The following is a 27,503-nucleotide window of genomic DNA, read 5'->3' as shown; positions in this document are numbered from 1 at the left end:
GTAAATGACAATAATGTATGTCATGTATAAAACACTAGGTGTTGTACAGATGTGACCAAAACCCGATTAATTGGTGAATGGCAGAAATTAATTAAAACAGTTTTTTTGGGATGAATACTAAAAAGTAGTTTGAGACAAAGCTTGGTACACAAAGAGAGAGAGCAATTGCTAGCATTAGAAGATCAAAACAAAGAGTAAAGAATGAAGCCAAGATCAACACCAGAAAAAACATTTGATTATTTATGTTGTTTACATCAAATCTTTTAGAATATTTTGACCCAAAGATTGAGTGTCAAAGTTAGGAAATACACTACTGTGCAAAACAAACTTATATACCATAGCGACCATGATAACTTGGGACATTTACCATGTGCTTCAAGCAACCAGGTAAAAGTAAAAGCAGAATGCTTAAAAGTACAGAATGTTACACTGAGATGAGACTCTACTGCAGACCAGTGACCTCAGTATTAAGGTGAATAATTTGTGGATATATTAGATTCCTTCTCTCTGCTTAGTTTATTCAGAAATATAATGCTGCATGTAATCTATATCTCTCTATTATAAAAAAAATCCTGTGGGAGGGAATGACGATATGTGATCTTCACGTTAAGATCATGGAAGACAAACAAAAGACCCGCGAGACGGCCAGCAAAAAAAATCAGAAGCGTAAAGGCACACACAGATACAGGGGTCTCAGTGCATATAAAGCGTATAAAGGACAATATGTTATAAATGAAACGTCGATGAATAAAAGATTGCATTAGTGCAAATAAAAGGAAATTTATCATCAGGAAAAGGTGTAATTGAAAAAATAGCAGGACAAAGCGAGGTCAGAAATAAAAGGCAAAGAGCAGAAAACAAAGTATTTTCGCGTTCGCAACATTCAATCCACAAAACGTAGATTTACACAATAATGGAACATACACTATGAGAATCTGTGGTCCCACAACAGTTAAAGCAATGACAAGTTTAATTTCAAAGAAAACACAATTCGGTCAGGTGTAGATTTAGGATCACGGAGAAGTGATCACAACATGAGCAGCACAGACAAGAAGTGGCAAAAAGGACAGCGGCTGTACAGGCTTTAAAATGATCGAAGGGCGGCGCAACAGCAGCTGCCCCCAACCCCCCCCATCCTATACCCCCCATTCACGTGAGCAGCGTTACACATCCTGCAGGAAAGAGATTTAAAAACGCCCGGGGCCGGAAATAAAAGACAATTATTGTTTTTACAACATCACGCGAGACAAGGCAGTGAGCCATCATTTAAAACAAGTCCACAGACATCTAACCTAGCAGTTGTTGGATTGCTTTTGGCAGACAAGCATCATGTGCTCCCAGCTCTTAAAACAACGACATGCGACAAGCAGAACAGGCAGCTCTCAAACAGCAAAAAGACAGGAGATGATCCGATGGCATATCCTTAGCGTGCGTTCAGCCCCTCCTCCCCTTCACAACGCACGCAGCATTATACGTCTGGCGAGAAAGAGATGTAACCACGCACGGGCCGGAAATAAAGGACAAGTATTGTTTTTATAAAAGTTTGTAAAGTAAAAGTGAAAATAATGCATATGTAACAATTCCCATGAAAATAACAATCTCTTTAAATTGTATATCCGGTAAACCAAACACGGGGGTGGGCAAGTGAAGCGAGCAGGGGGCAGAGCCCCCTAGTAATGTATATAAAAATTGCTGTCATCTGCCATATCTTCATAATTAAACAGTAAATTGACTTGAACGTTGCAGTGAAAGGCCCCATAAGAATACACTGAGTGGTGGCACTGCAGTTACTGGCAATCTCCAATTATACTGGTGTTGCTATAACAGCCTTGAAAAAAATCTTATTACTGAATTATGATTTCATATTAAAAATTGAAATCTTCTGATTTCTTGTTCTGTTGTTGGGTGGGAGAGGAGATGTTGAATTTAATCTGAATAAGATATACCACTGTATGTCGGAGTTAAAATTTGTTTATTGTATTAAAATGTACAATTCAGTTCAGTTTATTTTTGTACAGCTCTCCTCACTGTATGAAGGTGCAGAGAGAATTGACAGGTTCAACGGTAGATGCAAATACAAACTTAACAAATCACTACTTATATGATGACTGTACATAAAAACTCAGACTTGATTACACAGACAAGAAAACAGTGTTTTGAAACCGATTAACATATAGTGAACAGGGCCCAGCAGTATCTGTCCATTAATTACTTGTTGAACTATAGCCAGATGGCAATGGAAGAGAGGAAAAAAAACTCCAGTCAGCAGCATCTGTGAAGGAATTAAAGCTGTGGAGGGTCCACAGTGAGTTATTACAAACAAAGTCAAAGACACACGCAGTCTGAGTGCAGTAGACCTTGACCAACAAAGATTTAAAGAAAAAGAAATAACACTCACTGCACCAAGTTGACAAGTGTACTGGTTAATGACATATAAAAAGAGAATTGGTGCCAACAGTAGGTCGAAATGTGTATTTAATGAATCACCTTTTTCCACTTACTCAAACTTTCTTCTACACTGAAGTCTTTATTTTAAACATTCTCAGTTTAAACAAAATATCAAATTGGCATTTAAGTAATGCATGTATCTTTGTAACTTAATAATAATATGGCATGAAAAGAATTTGAATACATTTGCAGAACACAAGATGTAGCTAGCCAAAGCGCCACACCAAAATAATACATTTAATTTTCCAGGAGGCAACCAAAATTCTATGCTGTTATTCTGTGTAAAAATTGAAACTTTATAGTAAAACTGTTGTGGTCTGAACCACAAGCAGGTAGTGCCTGTGGTAAAGTCAGCATGGGGCCCGTGGTTGTGCGAGTTTTTAAAATAAAAAAGTGTGGCTTATGCTAGTGGGTGAGAGTGAATGTCACTGCAATGCTGTGTGGCCACGGGGTGTTTAATGGGGAAAGTTCAGCTGTACCTCATTGACACTCTGTGACCTTTTAGGCAATGCAACTACACCCACAAAGTATAAAGACCCTGAGTAGGATTGAGAGAGGGGGAAGAAAATTAGAGAGAGGCTGACTGGTGAAACTAGAGGAAATGATTAAATTTGAAGCATTGTGGAAGAACGGCAGTGAAGCAGTCGGGGAAACCCCATGAAGGAGCGGAGTGAGAGACGCTCCAGGGGCGGCCCGGATTGATCTTGCTGAACAGTCGAGAGCAGGAGTGATTGAATGCTCCTAGGAATCTAGTGGACTGAAGACATACTGTAGTTGGGCTCGGCGCATCTCAGTGGACAAAGAAGGAAGGTGGTCGGGATGGGCATTTGGTGGGGAGCTTCATTTGCTCATGGCCTTGTTCTTTTGAGTATACCCAGGAGATGAGTGAGGGGGGCTAGACGAGGGAGAGAGTGAGCACCACTGCAAAGGATATAAAGGCCAATCCTAATTGATTTTATCCATGGTTTTATTAGATGAATTTATTACTTTTATTTATTGGATTTTAACCTTTTAACTGAGCACTGGATTTTATCAAAATATTTATTTATTGAAGAATGATCAACTGGAATTACACTTTGTTTATTTGAACATGGACTCTTTGAAGAAAATACACGATGCATTTTCGTTTGCACCTCCCTTTGTTGTTTTGTCGGACGGTGCAAAGGCTGTAGGTAACCTTGGCATCACACTGCCATCCACTGGCCACAGTTCATGTCACAGTGCTGTTTTACTTTATACACAAAGTGCTGGACTTAACATTTCTATGGAGTGATTAGTATCAGATTAAAAAAAATATAAAAAAATGAAAAATTATCCACTTTCTGAATTGGCATTATTTCAATTTAAAGTTGCAGACAGCTGGTGAATAACTCTCGAACAATGATATTGGTAATAAAATTAATATTGTGTCTTAGCTGTAATTTTTTTAAACTAAACAGCTGTGACCCTAACCTTATTTTTATCAGTCTAGAATTAACCTTTTCCTAGTTTTTCTAACTGCAGACGCACAATGACACAGCACTACTATCTCTCCTAAGGATTAATTATTAAAAAATGACATAGAACTTTTTCTTATAAATCTTAGATTTTTATGAATATTTTATTATATGTGAATGTGGGGTGTGTGAGTGAGTCGTGTGATGGATTGGAACCTTATCCTGGGAACATAAAAATAAAAAACAACTGGTAATTAAACTACAAGTAGGTTATACAGGTTTATAATGGTCTTTTACCTTTGAAAAATATTAAGCATTTGATGTCACTTCATTATTCACAAATAAGGTCAAAGCCCACAATTCTACTCACAATCCGTGTATTGTCTTGAAGCTTGTGTATCAGTTGTCCCAATGTTTACTACCTGCTACTAAATGGCTGGGATTTGAGCTACTGGCAGACTCTTTCAGAAGCTCACAATTAAGGCTGTTTGGTAAGAACAAAAATAATCCTTCTCTATTTACATGTGGTAATAGCATACGCTATGGTATTTCAGGCTGGTTTGGGAACATCTCACTCAAACTTGAGTCGAAAATACCTGGATTTGGACAGACAGACATGAACAAATCATAGGAGGATGTCAAAACTGTTCTTTAAAAACACTATGAACAAGCTATCTTCAGAAAAGCTCAGAAAATCATCTCCGATCCCACACATACTTTGCACTCCTAGTATCAGCTTCATCCATTAGGCATGCTTTTTTGAGTCCCCAAATGCAGTCTTTTGTACCAATGTCAATTAAAAATGTAAAGTGCAGAGAAATGGAAGGAAGTTCATGATCTTTTAGTCTAATGATATGCTAGATATTGATTAGGTTTTAATGTTTTTTTAACATAATTTTATATTTATTTAATATTTAGAATGTATGTCATGTTGATGGAGTGGACACAATGTTTCAAAGTCAGTCTCCCCTAGGAGTAATAAAGTTAGCCTGCATTATCTTAAATGCACTTTGCATTTTACGGTACACACAATATTAATGCCAGACAAGGAATGTTTGGTGTAAGGAAGTGGCACAATCAGTACCACAGCACTCTAACAGACTGGTGCTTAAATTTGTACATGCGCCATGGCATGTTTTATGCCAATTTCATTATAAGGGAGCTTTGTTCCAAGAGATTTCATTAATCAACATATTACTGTATAAGTCTAATGACCAGAAACCTCCATCTGCAGAGAAAGTAGGCTGAATAAAGTAGAAGACTTACCAAACCGTCTAATTACTGCCATTGCCAAAGGCCAAACCAAAGAATGAGTTTAATTAATCAATTCCTATCTCCCACACTTTCTTACACTGCCGTCAGTTAATTACGGACTCTATAGCTAAAGCTCAAACCTTCTGCTCAATACTGCTACCAACTTTAACTGGCTAGAAAGCTGTGCCATCTGTTAAGGTAAGGGTTAATTGGGGGGAATATTACAATATAGCTGCATTGGGCAGTGGCATTTTTGCCATGAAAATTCTTTTGCAGCCTGACAGGACAGAGAGATCCTGTGAGAAGTGGCCGTGCTATACGAAGGAGTCATGGAGAGGGTATATGTGTTTTTGAAAGTGATAGATGAAGTACTTAAACAGCAGCACTTACAAAACCTGTTGCTCTGCTTAAACCCATTGGTGATCTTGGGAAGGAGCCAGGCTTGGATTGGCTCAGCTAACAGATTTGGGGAAAGCGAGTACAGATTGTGACTCCAGGTGAGTGGGTTGGAGCTCATGGCAGCATACATACAAGGCACATACAAGAATGGGTCTCACAGCACAAAGAAATATCACTGGAGTCGCATGGAAGGAGCCAGGAAACATCAATCACCTCAGGCTGCTACTGAAAGACATAGTGTTTCATATAGTACAATATAGCAAGGTTTAGAAATTCATGCAAGCTTTAAATTGTGTTACAAAAAAGTCACTTCTAAGGGTGCTATTCTTCAAGCCCCAAAGCAGAACTGAAACCTCAAGACTGCACATGTGCACACCTGAACAAAGTTAGTCCAAGAACACTGCATGGTGTAGGCCCATGCAGCCCAGAAATAGGTTAGTAGTTCCAGGCATAAAGAAAATTTCACATACTCCAAGAGAGTATATATTTTTCTAGACAAGACATTGAGGCTCTTATGTGAACATGTGAGGGAAGTTTACTGCTTTTTAAACTTTTGTACAACACCGCCACCTGCTGAGAGTTGGCCAATTTGCAGTAAATGAAGAAATGCCACTGGTACTTGGTGTCCCCTTCACTGGAAGTGCAGTTTATAGTGAAGCTCTCTGTCTTATAACTCAAAGAGCCTTTTTTAGGTGTATTTTCATATAATGTGAAAAGCACCTACTGCAATACTCATGTGTCTGTCTCTCTGTCTGTAACAACTTGGATCCCAGAGTGCCAATTTTCTTAAAATTTTACACACTTATTCTTCAAGAAAATTTGTCAGGATGTGTCCGTTTTTGTTGAGATACCTCTTCTAGAGCACACTCAACACATTTTGAACTTTCAAAATCTCCCAATGAAAAGCACTGCTGAAGTATGCCAACTCAAACATCTTAAAACAAAGAAATAAACAATCAATGTCAACTTATTAATTTGCTGTTTCAATTTTACCCTGAGAGCGTTTACTTCAGTTTGCATATTTTTTTTTATAGTTTTTCCTTTCACTCATTCAATAGTTGCACCTGACAACAGAGCATTGAAACGCCTGCAGTTGTATAAGCTGAAGCAGGTACACCTCTCTGCAGGACATGGGATGAGGCAGGGTTAGATATAGCTGGGGTTGAACGAGAGTTACCATACAAGAAATGTATGACATTACATGTGCATTTATTTATTTGATTCCTTAACAATATTCTTTACTTATTCAACATGGTAGTAATGATATTGTCTATTCATCACAGTATGCATGAAAACAGGGGAAGGCCTCATTCTACAGTATGCTAACAATATGGTTCTGATGTTAATGTCAGTAAAAGTATAACATAAAAGCAACTTAACTTTTGTGGAAATGCATAAAAGATGTCTTGGTCATACTTTATGCCAGGGGTAGGCAACGTCGGTCCTGGAGTGCCACAGTATGTGCAGGTTTTTGTTCTAACCCAGTTCCTTAACGAGAACTCAATTATTGCTGATGAAGCGCATATTGCTTAAGTGACATTTTAATGCTTCATTTTAGTGGTCTCGCTTGTTAAGGTTCTCCAACCTTAATTGCTTATTTCAATCTTAAACTGCTGCATTCAGTGTTTTAATTGCTCCTTATTAGCAATAAGATGTAAAACAGGGGTAGGCAATGTCGGTCCTGGTGAGCTGCAGTGGCTACAGGTTTTCATTCAACCCAATTGCTTAATTAGAAACCAATCATTGCCAATCTCAGACCTTATTTAATTTTATGGCTTGTTAGTCTGTGCAATGTAAGGCTTTTATATCGTAGATTTTTTTCCTTTCCAAGGATATCATCCAAATGATTTGAAGCCTAAAATAGATCATTTTCAGTCTGTCACATTTTTCTATTAAGTGTTTTATTAAATCAAACCGTGCATGATGAACACACACAGATGTAATTGGAAAAAAGCTAGCTGGAGAACTGCTGGCTGCTTTGTCTTTTACATCTTATTGCTAATAAGGAGCAATTAAAACACTGAATGCAGCAGTTTAAGATTGAAATAAGCAATTAAGGTTGGAGAACCTTAACAAGCGAGACCACTAAAATGAAGCATTAAAATGTCACTTAAGCAATATGTGCTTCATCAGCAATAATTGAGTTCTCGTTAAGGAACTGGGTTGGAACAAAAACCTGCACATACTGTGGCACTCCAGGACCGACGTTGCCTACCCCTGCTTTATGCTACACTGACTAAACATGTACTCAGAATTTCTTTTACACTAAAATCAATCTCACAGCTGTATTATCTAGAGCAGTGTTTCTTAATCTGTTGGGTTACTGACATGTTTGTGATGGGTAATCACATGAACTGTAGTAAAATAACCCAAATCTAAGTGTCATCTCTGTGATGATTGATATACAGTCCTCAATTTAGCGTACTGTTTATGGTAGTAATATCTGAAATAACACTATTGATGCATCACAGAGAACCATTTCTATGGTTCTTAAAAATAAAATTCCCCATGACACCAACCTGTGAAACAGTCAAACTGAGATGATTAACAAACAAAGACTCAAATAAGAGAGTTGGAGACAGCAAGGAATGACAGATGGGCTTGAGAGGTGAAGGAACTGCAGTGATTGAAATATTGAAAAGAAAAGAACTGGTGAGAGGCACAAAGATGTAAAGATTTATGTTGTCAGTATAGTGGAAGTACATGTGGTGCCGCGGTAGTGTTTTATGCTAAATGCAGTTTCAGTAGTCATGTACAACTGGTCGGTGTCTCACCTTGTTTGCCGTTACGGTATACATTGAAACTAATATCTGTAACAGACTGTAGCAGAGAGGATTGGCAAGGGCAAATTCCTTCTCTTAACATGATTTAAAAGTGGTTTGATAAATTTTAATGTACTGTTAATACGAAGGATGTGTTTCTTAGATCAATGAGAACAGCAGAAAACAGCAAAGGATTAGACAGGCTGTAGAGCAGACGACATTTAGCACTGTGTCAGTCATCAGCATTAAATATTTCAAAATAGACAAACGTGCTCACTGAATTCTTTGCCAAGATTTATGCTATCAATAGTAAAAAATAAAAAGTGTGCATACATTTCTAAGAAAAATGTAGATATGCGACTCAATATTTTGTACTCAATGTATTAAACTATTAAATGAAAACTAGCATATGCTGAACAATTACCAGACCCATTCAAAAGGATTATGGTGGAGCTCATTTGAAAGCCTTATTTAAAAATAATAATGTTATTAAAGACAAGGTAAAGAAACAGCATTAAATTGTTTTTTTTACTACTTTTCTTCTTATAGAGCTCCATGATTCAAGTGACTAGGTTAAGTAAGAAAGCATTCATGTCCCTTAGCTTTACTAAATCTCACCAAACTTATGCACTAGCAGTGACAGACCTCAAAAATCTATTTTCTGAATAATTATTTTTATTAACAATAGGTTTATTGCCCACTTTTCTTTTTTAGTAACATTCATTTAAGAAATATGTTGGAATGGAAACAAAAACAGTTAACTGTTTTTATTATACAGTCACTTTTATTTGTCTATGTTCTTCTCTCATTATGGTAATAACACACTTCTTTGATCCCAGTCAGGGACGGATCTGCTATGAAACCAGAAGGGACTTTAGTCCACATTGCTTATTTGGGTGTCTACTGTATGAGAAGGAGTTTTAAAAATAATAATGATAGTGTAATTCACTACTATAGTAATTTTAATCAATGCAGTGGTTAGATTTTAAAATATTTGTGGTGATCTATCCTTGAACAACCATGATGAAGAATATAACAGTGGTTACCCTGACCTCGTTGCTGGTTGCGAAGGGTCCTCTACAATAGTTCAAGTTTCACGGCCCCAAAAATGTAGATCCACCACTGGTCCCAGTTTTTGGCTCCTCAGATAAAAAAGTTTAATAATCCCTGACACAAAGATTACAGTAAGTCAGTACTTCTCTGACACTGTATTTTGCTGGCAGACTTCCACAGTGATCAGCTATCGATTATGTTTGTAAGCAGCCAACAATTTTAACTTGATCCACAGATAAAACTTTGAAAAATGAGTTTGAAGAATATTATATGTTAATAAATGTAAACTAGAGTTGCCCACAGGCCCTCCACATCTGCCAATTAACAATAACACAAGAATCTTTTCATCACATGAGCCTGAACCTGCTGTCAATCAAGGCAACTTGAGCTGGCTCAAACAGTAAAAAGGTATAAAAATAAAAAAAAACAAGTTTTAGGTACACTACTAATACATAAAAAAACATTACTTTTAAGAGTGTCTAATGGCATTTTATGCTTCTTTATTGGGCTGTGTGGTTCCTCATTGAGTATTTGGCTTGACAAAGCACCATTCCATTCTTTGAAGTGTTCATTGCATATAAAGTTGGTTCTTTGTGTTTTGAAATACAAGAACATCCTAATATGTAGAAAATCAAAATGAAATATTTTGTGTATGGCAGGCTACCTAGCAGGAAAACAGGTAGGTAGGAAAACCTGAACTTAGCCTTTGTTACTGGATGTATGCAAGAAGAGTCCTTTTAAAATCATGATTTATTGGCATTTCACAAATCTGTTATCAATTTGTGGTTATTCATGGATCTAAATAAACAAAAGGTTCTTTCTGGAACCAGGCACACCACACTTTTTCGGCTTGCAAGCTACTTTTAAAATGACCAGGTCAAAATGATCGACCTACATTAAAAATGCTTTTATATATACAGTAATCCCTCCTCCATCGCGGGGGTTGCGTTCCAGAGCCACCCGCGAAATAAGAAAATCCGCGAAGTAGAAACCATATGTTTATATGGTTATTTTTATATTGTCATGCTTGGGTCACAGATTTGCGCAGAAACACAGGAGGTTGTAGAGAGACAGGAACGTTATTCAAACACTGCAAACAAACATTTGTCTCTTTTTCAAAAGTTTAAACTGTGCTCCATGACAAGACAGAGATGACAGTTCTGTCTCACAATTAAAAGAATGCAAACATATCTTCCTCTTCAAAGGAGTGCGTGTCAGGAGCAGAGACTGTCATAAAGACAGAGAAAGCAAACAAATCAATAGGGCTGTATGCGAAGCACCGCGGCACAAAGCTGTTGAAGGTGGCAGCTCACACCCCCTCCGTCAGGAGCAAAGAGATAGAGAGAGACAGAGAAAAACAAACATGCAAAAATCAATACGTGCCCTTCGAGCTTTTAAGTATTGGAAGCTTCACGAAGCAGCTGCACACAGAAGGTAGCAACGTGAAGATAATCTTTCAGCATTTTTAGACAAGCGTCCGTATCGTCTAGGTGTGCGAACAGCCCCCCTGCTCACACCCCCTACGTCAGGATCAGAGAAAACGCAAGAGAGAGAGGGCGAAAAGTAAGTTGGGTAGCTTCTCAGCCATCTGCCAATAGCGTCCCTTGTATGAAATCAACTGGGCAAACCAACTGAGGAAGCATGTATCAGAAATTAAAAGACCCATTGTCCTCAGAAATCCGCGAACCAGCAAAAAATCTATATACAGTATATTTAAATATGCTTACATATAAAATCCGCGATAGAGTGAAGCCGCGAAAGGCGAAGCGCGATATAGCGAGGGATCACTGTATATATATATTACACTGAGTATACTTTATATATAAAATGTATGTTGGCGTACCTTGCATAACTGAATAACCCTTATGGCACAATAACAAGTCAATACATTTATGGTCACTACAGTATTTGGATTTAATAATCTTCATGTGGGAAAAGGCTGACTCGCATAAATAAGTAGAGCCGAATAATGCAGTCAAGGAGGTAGCACATTTCCTCATGTTTGGGTACTTTTCTTTTATGCTTAAGTTCCAAAACTGTCCATGAGCCCCATACTTCAGCTGAATGTCATCCTGTAGTGTCAAAATCTCATCCTCCACTGTAGAGGAGTTTTAGGTGAAACAGTGTTGCAATTTTTGATGCGAGTGAATCACCCTCAACATCTTCCCTAAATGGATGGATGGCACATGCAGTAAATGTAGCGATCGGCTCAAGTAAAGACAACTTTCAATCTGCTCTGTGTAGCGTATGCTCTCAAGTTGCGCACACGCCTTCCATCGCGTCTCCAGCTCTGCCGCGAGGTTTTGGATGTTCCCCAAATAATTGCGCTGCAGGTTTGAGGACAGATGCTGCATTTTTCGTTTGAAAGCAATAACTGAGCTAATCATACTGACCATGGTTTTGTCTTTTCCTTGTAGCTGTATATTAAGCTCATTCAACATGTTGGTCAGATCGGTAAGCAAATACCTAGTCTAACAGCCATTGATCGTTATTAAGTTGTTTGTATTCTGTATATTTAATGACAAGGAGAGACTCCTTTATCTCCGGCCAGGGGTCTCGAAATCTCAGCAGGAATTTTCCCCTAGCCATCTGTCTCAACGAAGGCCTCGTTTATCATCTCTCCATGTTGGATAGACTTCTTATGCTTAATGACCGAGTGACTCACCCGGAACGATGCTTCGGTGTCTGCCTTGCTTTTGAATTCAGCCGAGTGAAAAATGACGGCTGTGAGATTAACTGCGATTTTAGTTCCCTCACCTTTTCCTTTCTCAGATCGCTTTTCGGAAGGAAGTCAGTTTCGTAGTTTTTATGAACCGTTCGAAAGTGCCTTTCTGCATTTTCCTTCTTTGGAATAGCAATATATTGACAGATCAGACAAACGCACTTCGATTGTGACATTGTGAGAAAAAAATTCCTCTTCCAATTCCACATGTCCAGTCCCCCCTACCAATTTTTTTTCATATCGCTTCTTTAGTCGATATAAATTAGAAGGCTAACTAGATCACTTAGATAGCCGGAGTTTTGCAGCAGCTCGCGCGTTTGATCCGTGTCTTAGAAGAAAATAGATCTGTATGTCAATTAAGTGGCAAATGCCATAGGGAGGATATATGATAGACTAACATCTAAAAAAATTTTTTTTTGAATGCAACGCGATCAATTTGCACTACCTTTCCGATCTACCGGTCGATCGCGATTGATGTATTGAGCACCCCTGCCCTATGGCATCACTCTAAAGAACCACTCGGGCACCTTTATTTTTAAGAGTGGAACTCCATTGCTATTATTGATATATTTGAAAATGACAGATAAAATACACACATTTGTGATAAAACACTTTGACAATGTGATTAAAAATGCTCCAAATTTAAAACTCGCTTACCAAATCTCCTAACGGACCTTCCTGTTACACCATGCGTACCGGTACATTTACTTACTTGATGTAGTCAGCCTAATCCGTGATGTTCCAAAAATGAGTGACTGTGCGAAAGAAAAGCGACACTTCATCAATGTGATCATCTGATCTTACCTGTGATTTCTTGGTAATACGAATCCCAAGTTAAAAACGACCACTCTTTAAAAACCAGGTCCGCACCCACGTAAGACATGAAGTTCTTCATACGCAACTGAAAACCCATCCTGTCTGTGTTCAGGCTAGGAAGAGAGGGCATGAAGGAGGGGGGAGCGGGCAACTGTCCGCATAGTCTCTCCCTGCTGTTTCCGAAAGAGGCCCGATACGTGTAGATCAAGGGAATTCCAAGTTTATCTGCCACTAAATCTCCGCATGGCATTATTGGGTCCGAAAGAAGAACATCGAAGTGCGACTGACGCAGTCTGTCCAGCAGCTCCTCGTTGCGCAGCACACCGTCACACATCTGCTTATTGAGCTCCGCTGTTTTCATAATAAAATCCCACATCTTCAAAGTAAATTGCATTGAAGACGTTTCGTTCAAGAATATATTCAACCCGTCATTTACCAGGTTAAGACTAGATTCCAGTGAAAAGGAAACCTCGAAATTCTCCGTCTTGAAGTTGCCGGTATTGTTAAAGTGCGGAGACGTCGAACTGTGCAGCAGAGTGACACTGTGTCCCCCGCTGTCCAGCGCCTCCAAAATGACTTTCATATTAATCCAGTGGCTGTGCTCAGTGGGCCACACCAGGACGTTTCCAGCCAGGGCGGGCTCGGACACTAATAACTGTAGCAAAAAAAAAAAGGCTAAGATTCGCACTGCAGGCCCCATTGCTGAAGCGTCCTCTGTAGCTAACGCGGTACTTCCGCCCAATCGACTGTTTATTCTACTTACTTTGGTAACCTTTGTGCGAACTCATTGTGTGAAACATCAATGGAAACGGCGGCGGACACTGTGCAGGTCAGTACTATAGTAACTGAGAAAAATACTAATTCAAATTACATTGAATTAGTGTCTTAGATAATTTGTTTTTTTTTTGGCTTAATATGATTATAAATATGAAATTTATGTTTACATGTATCCAGGTTTATATTTGACCTTATTAAATTTGAACATTTTGTAGTCAGTGTAATGTACTGGTTAATTCAAACTGTGAGGTTGGGGGTTCAGAATCCCGCTACTTACACTGTGTGTGACCCTGAGCAAGTCAATTGACCTGCTTGTGCTGCAATTTAAATACGAAAATGAAATGTAACCAGTAGCATCATAAACGTTGTAAGTCAACAAAAAATGTAAAGATCAAATTAATTCTTACTAGATACAAATTCCGGATTGTCCCAAAATTGTGCAGATTAGCTTAAAGCAAGGGTGATCAATGTTGGTCCTGGAGAGCCACAGCGGCTTCAGGTGTTTGTTCCACCCAGTTGCTTAATTGCAAAACATTCCTTGCCAATAACAGGTCTTATTTAATATGACTTTTACATGTTTTAACTCTGCCATGCAAGGTAATTCTTAAATGGTGATTTTTTTTCCTTTCTAATGATACTAGGGGGCTCCGCCCCCTGCTCGCTTCGCTCGCCAACCCCTGGTGTTGGGAATGATAAAGAGCGTGATGTATGAATGAGATATAGAATAGTGTGACGGTGTAGATGATGCAAATAGAAAGCAAACAATAAAGTGTGTGGCACAGTGTAAAGGTTTATTTGAAAATTTCTTTGTACACGCCGTTTAAGTGTAAAAGGTAATTCCAGCTCAGAACTTGTAAGGTAAATGAAGATGGTTATTGTTGTGATCAGAGTCAACTTTGTCAGAGCTTAGAAAGAGTTGTGTCTCTCCAGGAAGTAATGGAATGACTTGGGTATTTATGTTTTCCACATCAATATTTTTTGTACATAATATAGTGCGTTGTGTTAAAAGGGGCATTCGGTCTAATGAGATTGCTGTTCCAAATCTCTCTGTAACTAAGTCGTCGCAGATAAAGGCTTGAGGAATTGTAATAATATGTGGCTGAAGTCCATCTGTATTGGTGAGTGTACCATCTCTCAGTTGTAATAAGCAATTGTTATGATGTGGTTCTGGACATCGTATCTTTTTTACTAACTGTATCTTTTGAAAGCAATGCCAATTGTCTGCGTATTTTAAGGTGCACTGAATAATAGCTGAGTGCATGGCATCTGGAAGAATAGCTAATCACTGTCTAAAATCTCCTCCTCATAAAAGTACCTTTCCTCCAAATCGAATATTATTATTCATAAACGTTTGTAGAAGTTTATGAATGGTGTTGAGTAAGTGACTTTATGACATTGTACATTCATCAATAAACAACATTTTTTCAAGACGGATGTGACGTGCAGTGCCACCGTTAATGTTCATAGTGGATGCCGATTTGTAGGATCTAATGTAGTTGCTAAAGATTTCACTTTCAGGTACATCGTCAGTTATAAGCCTCTGTAGATATTCAGTATATGAATGTAAAGAAGGCAGTCTAATTTGACCCTTTTGACAACAACGTGTAAATGTATAACTTGTATTGCCAGTTGTTTCTTCAGGGAAGTGAACTGAATGACAATGATTGCAAATGACATTCATTAATCCGAATGAATTTTCCTGGTGTATGTTTTGCTTGTGCCGTTTGAGAGGCGCGTTGTTGCATGTGTAGTATTTGGGACGTGTTGTTTTGGAGCTGTAATCGATTTGCCTGTGCTGTGTGAGAAGCCCGTTGTAGCCTTCGCTGCCATTAACGTATGTCTGAGACGGGAGGTGTTTCGTTTTGAATCCGTGCCTGTTGCGATGCAGCACTTTGATTGATAGTTTGCGTCATGTGGATCTAGGATGTAGATTTGTGCATATTTGCGTTGTTGATTTGTTTCAGGGTGCACTGTTCCAATGCGATGCAGTATTTGTGCACATATGGGAAAGCAGTATGGGCCATTGCCTTTTGGTGGCCTGATATTTACTCCGGTAGATGCAACAGGAAATGAACTATTGTAGGATCTAATGCAGTTCATAAAGTTTTTACTTTTAGGTACATCGTTAGTTAGAAGCTTTAGTTTAGCTTTGCGTTTTTGGAGTCGAGACATTTTTTCTTTTAGAAATATGGATAAGTAATAAGGAGTATTGCACTCACTGTTAATATGGAGCCTTTTCTGCGGTTGAACGGTTAATAGTGCCTTATTGTAATGAGATCCACCTATGCTGCATAGCCGTCTATTTTGTTGTTTCTTTCGTGTTCGTGTGTTTGTTCCTGTTATCCTTTCCTTTTCGTTTTGTACCCGTGACCGTGTATTCATGACTTGTTTCTTTCTCAGCATGCGAAATATGGATAAGTAATAAGGAGGATTGCAGTCACTGTTAATATGTTTCCTTTTCTGCAGTTGAACGGTTAATAGTGCTTTATTGTAAGGAGATCCACCAATGCTGACACCTATGCTGTCTAGTGTGAAGGTGTTGATGTTCACTTTAGAATATGTGGCTTTGGGTGTCACTTCTTATGGATGTGTGTGTGTGTTGGGGGGTTGAGGATTGTTGTCGCGCGAGCGTCTTCTTTCTTTTTGTGTTCCTGTGTCTTGTTTGAATCCCCCTCTTTGTGTGTGTCCCGTCCCTTGCTTGTAGGGTCTGTGGGGTGGTTTTGTGTTCTTTTTTTTGTGTTCCATGGGCTTGTTGAATCCCCCTCTTGGTGTGTGTCCCGTCCGGTGCCTGTAGGGGGGGGGGGGTGCCCTGCTGTTGTGCGCGAGCCTCTTTTTTTTTTTTTTTTGGGTCTAGTTTCGTGTGCAATGCCTCATTTCTCCATTTTTCCTGTGCTCACTCCTTTTTTCTGTGGTCTTGTCCGCCTCTCGCGGCCCCTCATCCGCCTCTCTCGCCCTCTTTTGTCCGCCTTTCTCGGCTCCTCAGCTGACTCTCGCGGACTCTTTTTGCGCCTGCGCAGTACGTCTTTTTGCAGCTACGGCCCATTGCCGGATGTGCCTGCGTCCATCATCCGGTTTAGCATTCTCGGTTAGTAATATGGATCATCCAAATGATCTAAAGCCTAAAACAAATGAGTAATTTTCAGCTCTTCACTTTGTCTTCAGTTTCCATCCAATATTACATGAAATAGTGCATTATGAATACACACTGGTGCAAATGGAGACAAGCTAGATGGAGAGCTGCTGGTTCCTTGATCATTTGCACCTAATTGTTAATAAAGTGTCTTTAAAAATAGTGAATGCAGCTGTTTAAGACTAAAATAAGCAATTAAGGGTACACAATCTTAACAAGCGAGACAAGTAACATGAAACAGAAAAATGTCACTTGAGCAATAAGTGCTTCATCAGTAATAAATGACTTCTCATGAAGTAACTGGGTTGGAACAAAAACCTGGAGCACCTCTAGAACCGACATTGCCCACCACTGATTTAAAGGGTCCGAGTCTTAAATAGCAAATCAATTAAGTTAAGTTGCAGCAAAAACAGGCTATTTATTAAGAAATTGGTCAGAATGAAAACCTGGAACCATTGTAGCCCTCCATGGTTGGAATTGGGCACCCCTGGCTTAAGCGATGATTCCAGAGTGGCCCAGTGTGAGTGTGGTGCTGTGTGTGAGCCAACGACTGGTGCCTGTCCTGAAGCCTCATGTATAACGCCTTGCGTAGAATTCTCACTAAAACATGGTGTAATATGCGTATGCACAAAAAAATTCAGATGCATAAAACTGTTCGTAAGCAAAGTTATACACACTTTTCTTTCATAAATCCCAATCAACATGAATTTTAACACAGATGCACAAGCCCACAGTACCACCCCATCTCCACCCAGAATTTTGCCTATTTAAATATGTAAATCAATATAAATAGCCACTTTCGTTCAGTATTTTTGTTAAAAGACGATGGCAAAATCACAAGTAAAACAGAAAAATTTCAGCAAACACAAAATGGACATCCTGCTCAGTGAAGTGGAGGCAAAGAAAACATACTACTTGGTAGATTAAGCAGTGGTATAAGCAACAAAAAGAAGTTGAAGGAGAGGCACAGCATGGCGTAGGCACTCAAATGTTCAAGTTCAAAAAGTCACACAATGCCCAAAAGAAAAGAGTAGTGGTCAGATATCAAATTCGATGTGAAAAGGCGACTTCCCACCGTCTGACTGTCAACAACACTGGAGTGGGTAGTGGAATTCCGTGACTCACACCTTTTGAGCAGCAAGCTGCTGCAATTATTGGCGAAACAGTTATATATCTCGCAACAACATTAATAAGACACATTTTCACATCACATAATTATAACATTAATAGAGTGGAAATGCTTTCTATTTAAATGAGCAAATTCATTCTCTGAAGGCGCCTTTATAGCAGTGTGTGTGCAGTCAATAGCTTCAATTATATTTGGAAAACCAGATGTTGCAACAAATTTGCGCTTTGATGCATGTTCCCAACCTCCTCCTATACATCTACTGTATGCCAGTAGCTAACCGCTAAGAAAGGGCATTTTAATATATCAATATTAATGGATAAAAAACACACCCCTATAATAGAAAACTAAAATATTTCAAAAATCCTTTGACTGAAATTTGGTGATGTTATATAAAAAAAAGAAAATTGGCCCAGATATATTTTAATTGTAAGCAAATTTTTTATTAGTTGGTATTTATTAATATTACTCCACTCTCTCCACCACTCTCCAAAATTTTACACATACTTTTGCATCTGTGAACTTTAAATTGAGATCCCCAATTGTTGAAGAAGCCTCCAAAACATAGTACAGTTATTTTCTTCCACTTGAAGCTCTACAGAAAACATCCCCAAAAGTAAAAACACTGTTCATTACATGAGCCATCTAAACATGCAGCCTGTAAATATAATTACTCTTTGTAATAAGTTAAACACAATTCAGTAATAGGACTTTATTGTCTGCCTATGGTAAAAACAAAAAAATAAAATGTCTGACATACAACTGAAGGAAAACACAAAAAAGAAATGTTTTTGCCATTCACTGAAGCAAGTGAAAATTGTAAACATCTAATAACGGCAATAACATATACTCAGAATTTCACATTATTCTTACTAATTACCTGTTTCAATTCAAAAGAATGCACTTTCTTGTAAGATTGTGCTTTATGACTATCAAAAAAGCCAAGTCATTAGGAAAAACACGAATTGATCTAATGCAGGAATGTTGTACCCCTGTGCAATTACATATAACATGTTTGAGTAAGCAGCTCCAGTGACCTAATATTATTACTTATTATTTGACTATTGCCTTTATCCAAGATGACTTGCCCAATTTCTGAGATACAACTGAAACCATTTAATAAAAAAAAAAAAAAAACTACTGCTATGAGATACAACTAGTAACATTTTTGTTTGTCCAATTGGATCACAGGCAAGTGACTTGATTATGGTCACACATTGTCAGTAGCAGGACTTAAACTCACAACCTAAGGGTTTGAATACCTACAGTATGTCCAAAGCTTGAACTATTATAGCACACCACATAGCCTTTGAAAAAAGCCTACACATACTGCATATAGAAAAGTTCTTTAATCCCTTTATAAAGTTTTACTTCGTTTCCAGCAGCTCCGTGTATGACTTTATGTGAATGAGGCAACGCGCCCCTGGCACACAAAAAAAAAGGAGTCAGACGCGAGCGCCACACCAAGCCCATGGCACACGAAACGGGATAGACTACGGACATAGCAGACGAAACGGGACGTACACAAAAAGGAGGATTCAGACCCACGACACACAAAGCCACTCTCCACTAACAGAAATAAATAATGAGGCAACGCGCCCCTACCACACAAAAACAAGGAGTCACACGCGAGCGCCACACAAAGCCCATGGCACACGAAACGAGACAGACTACGGATTTCACACACTAACATAAAGAAGACATGAGACACAAGGCACCCCTCCTCTAACAAAAATATAAAATCAGGCAACGCCCCCATATCACACAAAAACGAGGAGTCACACACACCCCCCAAAGTTAAACGGGCCAGACTACGGACTCCACACACGGCCACCCATCGAGCCCAAGATTGAGGCTCAAAAACGGAAGAGCGACCAAAAGCGAACACTCGAGATCATACAAATACCCCACACATATGGACAACACAACATATTTGAATCAGATTATCCCCGCCTAACGGTACTTTTATTAGGAGGAGATTTTACACAGTGCTTAGCTGTTGTTCCACATGCTACGCGCTCAGCTATTGTTCATTCCACCTTAATAGGTGAATCTCATTACAGTGATGCACTATTAACCGTACAACCACAGAAAAGGCTCCATATTAACAGTGCGTGCGATCCTCCTTATTACTTATCCATATTACTAACGATAAAGAACAAACAAGTCATGAATTCACGATCATGGGTACAAAACAATACGGCTCGAGTAACGGGACCGCAAACACGAACCCGCATGAAAAAAAACAATACACGTCGGCACCTACAACGCGCTTCTGAAACCGCTGAAGAAAAAATGTCTCGGCTCCAAAAACGCATGTCACTTCTTATTCAAAATACCGATCCCAATCACAGAAACATCGGTATCCACTATGAAAATGAACAGTAACAATGCACGTGACATCCGTCTTGCAAAACTGTTAATTATAGATGAATGTACAATGGCATCCAGTCACTTACTCAACACCAGTGATACAATTCTACAAACGTTGATGAATAATAATATTCCCTTTGGGGGAAAGGTACTTTTATTAGGAGGAGATTTTACACAGTGCTTAGCTATTGTTCCACATGCCATGCGCTCAGCTATTGTTCAGTCCACCGGACGACATCATACATAAACAACAAGAGACTGGACTACAATACATATACAGGCGCGACACCTGATTGGTAATAATACGAAGAAACGAACAGTCCGCATATTAACAGTGAGTGCGATCCTCCTTATTACTTATCCATATTACTAACGATAAAGAACAACCAAGTCATGCATTCACGATCACGGTTACAGAATGAGATGGCTCGAGTAACGGGACCACAAAAACGAACCCGCATCAAAAAAAAAAAATAAACATCTGCGCCTACAACGCGCTTCTGAAACCGCGGAAGACAAAATGTTACGCGGACAATTGGCATTGCTTTCAAAAGATACAGTTGGTACAAAACATGCGATATCCAGATCCAGAATACAACAATTGGTTATTACAACTGGGAGATGGGACACTCACCAATACAGATGGACTTCACCCAGATATTATTACAATTCCTCAGGCCTTTATCTGCGAAGACTTAATTACGGAAATATTTGGAACAGCACTCTCATTAGACCAAATACCCCTTTTAACACAACGGACTATATTATATCCAAAAAATATTAATGTTGATCACATAAATAACCAAGTCATTGCATTACTTCCTGGAGAGGCACGGCTCTTCCTAAACTCTGACAAAGTTGACTCTGATGACAACAATGACCATCTTAATTTCCCCTTAGATTATTTGAACACTATTAACCCAGCCGGATTACCACAACACAATCTTAACCTTACAATCGGAACAATAATCATGCTATTCAGAGACCTTAACACTAAACAAGGTTTATGCAATGGTACACGTTTAGTCATCAACACCATCACACACAATGTTATTGAAACAAAACTTCTTACAGGATCACATGCTAACAATACTCTTCTGATTCCTACAATTAACCTTACAAGTTCTAACCTACAATTACCTTTAACACTTAAACGGTGACAGTTCCCCTTTAAACCTGCATTTGCCATGCTCATCAACGAATCACAAGGACAAACCATGAACAAGGTTGGCATCTACCTCTCTGAACCCATTTTTGGATATGTACAACTTTATGTGGCCTTCTCACGAGTTCGACTTTCATCTGACGTTAAAGTTGAGGTTGTAAATGATCCATGCCAAGGACAACTCATTCAAGGACAAGACACCATCTTTACTACTAATGTTATGTACAAACAAATTTTCTGATAAATCTTTACACTGTGCCATGCAATTTATTCTTTGCTTCCTATGTGCGTCATCTACACCTTCACACTATGCTATATCTCATACATACATCACGCTATTTATAATTACCCAACACCAGGGGTTGGCGAGCGAATCGAGCAGGGGGCGGAGCCCCCTAGTAGGTAAGAAAACCTGAACTTTGCCGGTGTTACTGGATATATGTAAGAAGGGTCCTTTTAAAATCAAGATTTATTGGTAATTCGCAAATCTATTATTTATTCATGGTTATTCACAGTATGGGGCCTGTTATGGATCTAAATAAACAAAGATTCTTTCTGGAACCTTCATTTGGATGGGTCCTTTGGAGAAGAACCACTTGAGCAACTTGTTTTTTAGGAGATGAATTACATTGTTATTACTGACGTTTTTGAAAATTACTGTTAAAAATGATTAAATAGACACAATTGTAATAAGAGACACTTTAATGATGTGATTAGAATTTTTTAATTGCTCAAAATTACAAACTCGCTTACCAAGTCTATCATAGGACTTTCATGTTACACCATGCGTACATCTGCTTACCTGATACAGTCAGCCTGATCCATGATGTTTGAGAATGAGCGACTGTGCGAAAGAAAAGCGATACTTCATCAGGCTGAGCATTTGATCTTACCTGTGATTTCGCGGGAATACGCATCCCAACTTGAAAATGACCTTTCGTACAAATACATGTCCGCACCCAAGTAAATTAAGAAGTTCTTCAGGCGCATCTGAAAATCCATAGTATCTGTGTGCAGGCTAGGGATAGTGGGCACGAAGGAGGGGGGAGCGGGCAACTGTCCGCATAGTCTTTCAATGCAGTTTCCAAAGGAGCCCCGGATCGTGTAGATAAAGGGAATCCCAAGTTTATCTGCCACTAATTCTCCGCACGGGAATATTGGGTCCGAGAGAAGAACTTCGAAGTGCGACTGTCGCAGTCTGTCCAGCAGCTCCTCGTTGCGGAGCACTCCGTCACATATCTGCTTATCGAGCTCCGAGGTTTTCGTAATTAACTCCCGTATCTTCAAAATGAAGTGCAATGAAGACAGCGAATGCGATTCGATCAAGAATATATTCAATCCATCATGTAATAGTTTAAGTCTGGATTCAAATGAAAAGGAAACCTCGAAGATCTCAGTCTTGAAGCGGCCAGTGTCGTTAAAGTGCGGCGACGCCAAACTGTGTAGCAGGGTGACACTGTGACCTCTGCCTTCCAGCGCTTCTAAAATGACTTTCATATTAATCCAGTGGCTGTGTTCCGTGGGCCACACCAGCACATTTCCAGCCACGGTGGGCTTGGGCACGAACAAATGTAGCAAAAGAAAGGATACGATTCGCACGGCAGACCCCATTGCTAAAGCGTCCTCTGTAATTAACTCCGTACTTCCGTTTTACGACTGGAGAGTCTGATTGGCTCAATCGACTGTTCTACTTACTCTGGTAACCTTTGTACGGGCACACTGTCTGCAATGTGAAAGATAAATACGGCGGACACCGAGTAGGTGATTAATGTAGTAGCTGATTAACATCAATGTAATTTTAATAGTATTTTTTAACAAATCTTGTCTTACATAATTTGTGTTTTGGCTTAGTATAATTAAAAAAATATGACATCTATATTTAAACGTAACCTGGTTTGTATTTGAATTTGAAGATTATAGTCAGCTTACATTAATACCTACTGACTACAAATCCTGCATCGCCCCAAAATTGTGCAGATTAGCTTAAATCGAGGGTGATCAATGTTGATCCTGGAGGACTGCAGGTTTTTGTTCTAACCCAGTTACTTGATTTGAAAACAATCCTTGCCAGTAACAGGTCATATTTAATATCATGGGAGTGTGTGTGTGTGTGCACAAGTTCGCCATGTAATGGACTGGTATCCTGTTCTGGGCTTGTTCCTGCCTTGTGCCCTATGCTGGCTGGGATTGGTTCCAGCACCCCCCACAACCTCTATTAAGGACAAAGCAGTTTAAAAAATTACCTATTGACTGACTTATTGGTGTTTTAACTCTGCAATGTCATGTAATTTTTAAATATTTTTTTCCTTTCTAATAATATCATCATTTGAAGCAGAGTATGGTTCTGAGACTAAGGATCTGTGCTGGTGTCTGGAAGGTTGCCAGTTCAAATCCCACTGGGCCCTTGAGCAAGGCCCTTAACCTGAAAATTACTTTGGGGTGCTGTACAATGGCTGACTCCAACCATAAAATGTCATACAAAAGGACAATTTCCCCTGAGGGATTAATACAGTGTACCAAATACAAAAAAAATCTGAAGCCTAAAATGAATGAGTAATTTTCAGTTTTTCACTTTCTCTTCAGTTCCTTCTGAGTACTTTATTAAATCAAATAGTACATGATGAATACACACAGGTGTAAATAGGAAAAAAAGCTAGATGGAGAGCTAGTTCCTTGGTTATCTGCATCTTATTGCTAATAAGGAGAATTTAAAAATAGTGAATGCAGATATTTAAGACCTAAATAAACAATTAACGGTACAAAATCTTAACAAGCGATTAAACTAAAATTAAGCCAAAAAATGTCACTTGAGCAGTAAGTGCTTCATCAGCTATAAATGATTTCTCATTAAACAGTTGAGTTGGAACAAAAACCTGAAGCCCTCCAGGACCGATGATTTCCTCCCCTGATTTAAAGGGTGTGAATCTTAAATAGTAAAACAATGAAATAAATTAGCAGCAAAAACTGGTTTCCAATTAAGAAGTGGGTTAGAATGAAAACCTGTAACCACTGTAGTCCTCCAGGGTTGAATGTAGGCACCCATGGCTTAAGTAATGATTCCAGAATGGACCAGTTTGAGAGTGTGTGTGTGTGTGAGCAGAGCCCACAATAGACTGGTGCCTGTCCAGAGCTGATTGCTGCCTTCTGCTCTCAAGTTAGCTTCCAGTGTTCCTAACTTGGATTAATACTAATTCCGAATATTTTGCAACAGACTGTATCTGTCTTTGAGACAACCTGTTGCAGGGTTCCGGAGGCTTGGTATGGAAAGTGTAGGAGTGACCGTAAGTATTTTTTGCATCGCATTATTAAATTCGGTGGCCATTTTTGGTTATACTGAGATTTACGTTTTGTTAAAAACAAGGTTTGTTTAACAAAAAGTATTCGTTATTCTGAAAGTTTCGTTACTTCAGTATGTGGTGTAATGGGATTTAACCTGTATTATTTTAACTTACATGTGCTGTGTACCACTGACAGGGGGCTTTATGTAAATGAAGGACACTGCAGAAGCGACTGACAGCAGCACTAGCCAATTGGCTGGACATACGACAGAAGGGGGGGGGGGTGTCTTGGACAGAAAAACAACATGTAATTGTGTTTGCCACGTACAGTGAGATGTGAAATGAAAATGAGAAAGTTTAGAAAAAGTCAATGGTTAGCAAGTACTGTAGCTTGAATGCTGGTGACAGACACTGTGGCTGAGAGTGTTTGTGCTGCTTCGAAAAAAGTAAAAAGTTTATTGCCTTGACTCATGGTGCTGGATATGAAAGAAGTAGTTAAAAAAATTAAATAATGCTGTTTATTTACCTTGTCTTAAATAATATTTTTATATAGGTTTTTCATATGAGCTCCATCTTCTGAAAGAGTTTAGTAATTGTTCTGTATATGCTAGTTTTCATTTAACAGTTTAATAAACTGAGTACAAAAGGTTTACTCGCGTATCTAAATTATTCCAAAAACTGCATGCGCGGTTGGTATTTTTTTTTTTTTCTAGTGATAGCATAAATCTTGGCAAAGAATTTGGTAAACACATCAGTCTAGCTTGAAATGTTTAATGCTGACAACTGACATTGTGCTGAATCCTAAAGTGTCATGGGGAATATTATTTTTAAGTACCATACAAATGAAAGTTCTCTGTGAAGCATCATTTGCATTGTTTCAGAAACTATTGCAAGAAACATTACGCTAAATAGTGCACACCGTATCACTCACCACAGAATTCATGCTTAAACAGATTTGGGTAATTATATTACACAGTTATGGGATAAACCATCACAAACATGTCAGTGACCGAATGGATTAAGAAACACTGCTCTAGATAATGTATCAAAAATCTTTAATAGCAGGACACATGGTGATGCCATCTAATGAATATACTTCCCTGTGTTTAAATCACATGCCCATTTGTTATCTATGTGGAGATTTTTCTCCCTCTGTCTAGGTATGTTTTCTGTAAGACACTCTAGTTCTTCTTTCATATCCCTAAAGACATGCAGATTCAGCTAACTGGTAACTCTGAATTGGCCCTGTGTAGGCGTATGTATGAGTAGGTCAGGCACCCCATCCAGAGCTGTGTCTTGCCTTGTACCCAGTGCTACTGAGATAGACTCCAGCTCCCTTTAGCTCTGAACTGATTTTATCAGATTTGAAATGGTTATCGTTATTAGTATTAACCCTTGTATCACTGTGTTACCCTTTTCTTTAAATAATAAGTGATGCTTTCCTCAGTACCCATGAAACGTTACATAAGATTGGTGGGCTCCAACAGTGAGCATCTTGGTCACACAGTGATATTGTCACAACTGTCAAACGTGAAACTTTATGAAATATGATGTAAGTGACTTGAAAATTCCTGGAAGTAAGAATTGTAAATGCCAAATGGAATACATGAATGAAAATCTCAAAAGGTTTAACCATTGCTTTGATGACAATTTACAGGGCAATTCAAAAAGGACTGAACACTTTAAAATATGTATTACTCAATAAGTATCATAGTAACATGTAGTCTAAACCAATTTGAGAAGGGATTCTCAGAGTTTGTCTTAAATCACACAAAATGCCCAAGATAGGTCCCTTGTGTCGAATGGCATACATCAATCCTGTGGTTAGTTCATCCCTAACCCTTTGTTGTATATCACCATTGATGACAATGAGCTACAAAGCATACAACAACCATGAAAAAATAAATGGTAACTCTACCATTTGTATAAAACTGTGTTCAAAAGTACAGTGCAAAAGTTCCATAATAAATAAATAATACATCAAAAGAAGTGAATAGTGGAGGTTAAAATCCAAATCTATAGTCCATTAACACGAGGTTAAAAAAATCTGACAAGCAGGAGTCTGTCCTAAAAAAAAAATCAAGTCCCTGGTGTTTCCCTTTTAAAACTGACGTCTTTAACCTCTAGTTGCACAGGATAGCTCCATGCCTCAACCAACCCAGTGCAACTGGTGGCCAATGTCCATTGCTTGACCCTACCACTGCAATAAAAGCAATAAAAGCACTAAAACTAACCCTTTCATAAAACAAATCCTAAGCCCCTTATAGAACAGGACATCAAAAAATAAGAACCTTAAAATGACAATGAAACAATCAATAAATAAACGTCCATTAAAAAGTTCAGTTCTAAAATGTCCTCTACTTCTTTTCATTTTTTTCTCTCGACTCTCATGCCAGCCCTCCTTATGTCTCTGTGGGTGCAGCATCTCACTCATGCACCACAGAAGGCTGATGAAGCAACTGAGACAGACTGCTCCCCTCTTGTGCAGGTGCATTTTGCCTCAATTACCTCACCAGCCTCCTGCAGCTGGGCGAGCACGCACGCCTATGGAAATCAAGCCGGACATTCAATTATTTATTTAAAAATGGGCCGCTAATTTCCCAGCAGCTGACCCACTATTCCACACCTTAATCGTGGAGGGGCCCTAGAAATGACTATATTCCATATTGCTAAAAAATTTTTGGTGTAAATGTTATGAGGTGGGGCTTAAAAAAAAAAAAATATAGTGCACTTCACTACTACAGCAATTTTAATCAATGTAGTG

At 38.8% G+C, this 27,503-nt stretch overlaps 1 protein-coding gene across 6 annotated transcripts in view; it reads right to left on the bottom strand.

Annotated features, from left to right (window-relative positions):
• LOC114654395 (UDP-glucuronosyltransferase 2A1-like) overlaps window positions 1–27,503 on the bottom strand; it is a 149,494-nt gene that overhangs the window by 66,598 nt on the left and 55,393 nt on the right. Inside the window, exon 1 of one of the 6 annotated variants that reach the window (XM_028804924.2) lies at window positions 22,355–22,376. The exons of the other annotated variants lie outside the window; for them this stretch is intronic. The gene's annotated coding sequence lies outside the window, so the exon portion shown is untranslated. Of the gene's footprint in view, window positions 1–22,354; window positions 22,377–27,503 lie in introns of those variants that run through there. 6 annotated transcript variants of the gene reach the window in all.

This window comes from Erpetoichthys calabaricus, chromosome 7 (genome assembly GCF_900747795.2).
Source record: "Erpetoichthys calabaricus chromosome 7, fErpCal1.3, whole genome shotgun sequence".
NCBI lineage: Eukaryota > Metazoa > Chordata > Cladistia > Polypteriformes > Polypteridae > Erpetoichthys > Erpetoichthys calabaricus.
Note: the sequence above shows the minus strand (reverse complement) of the source record. Positions and strands in the feature narration are given on the sequence as shown.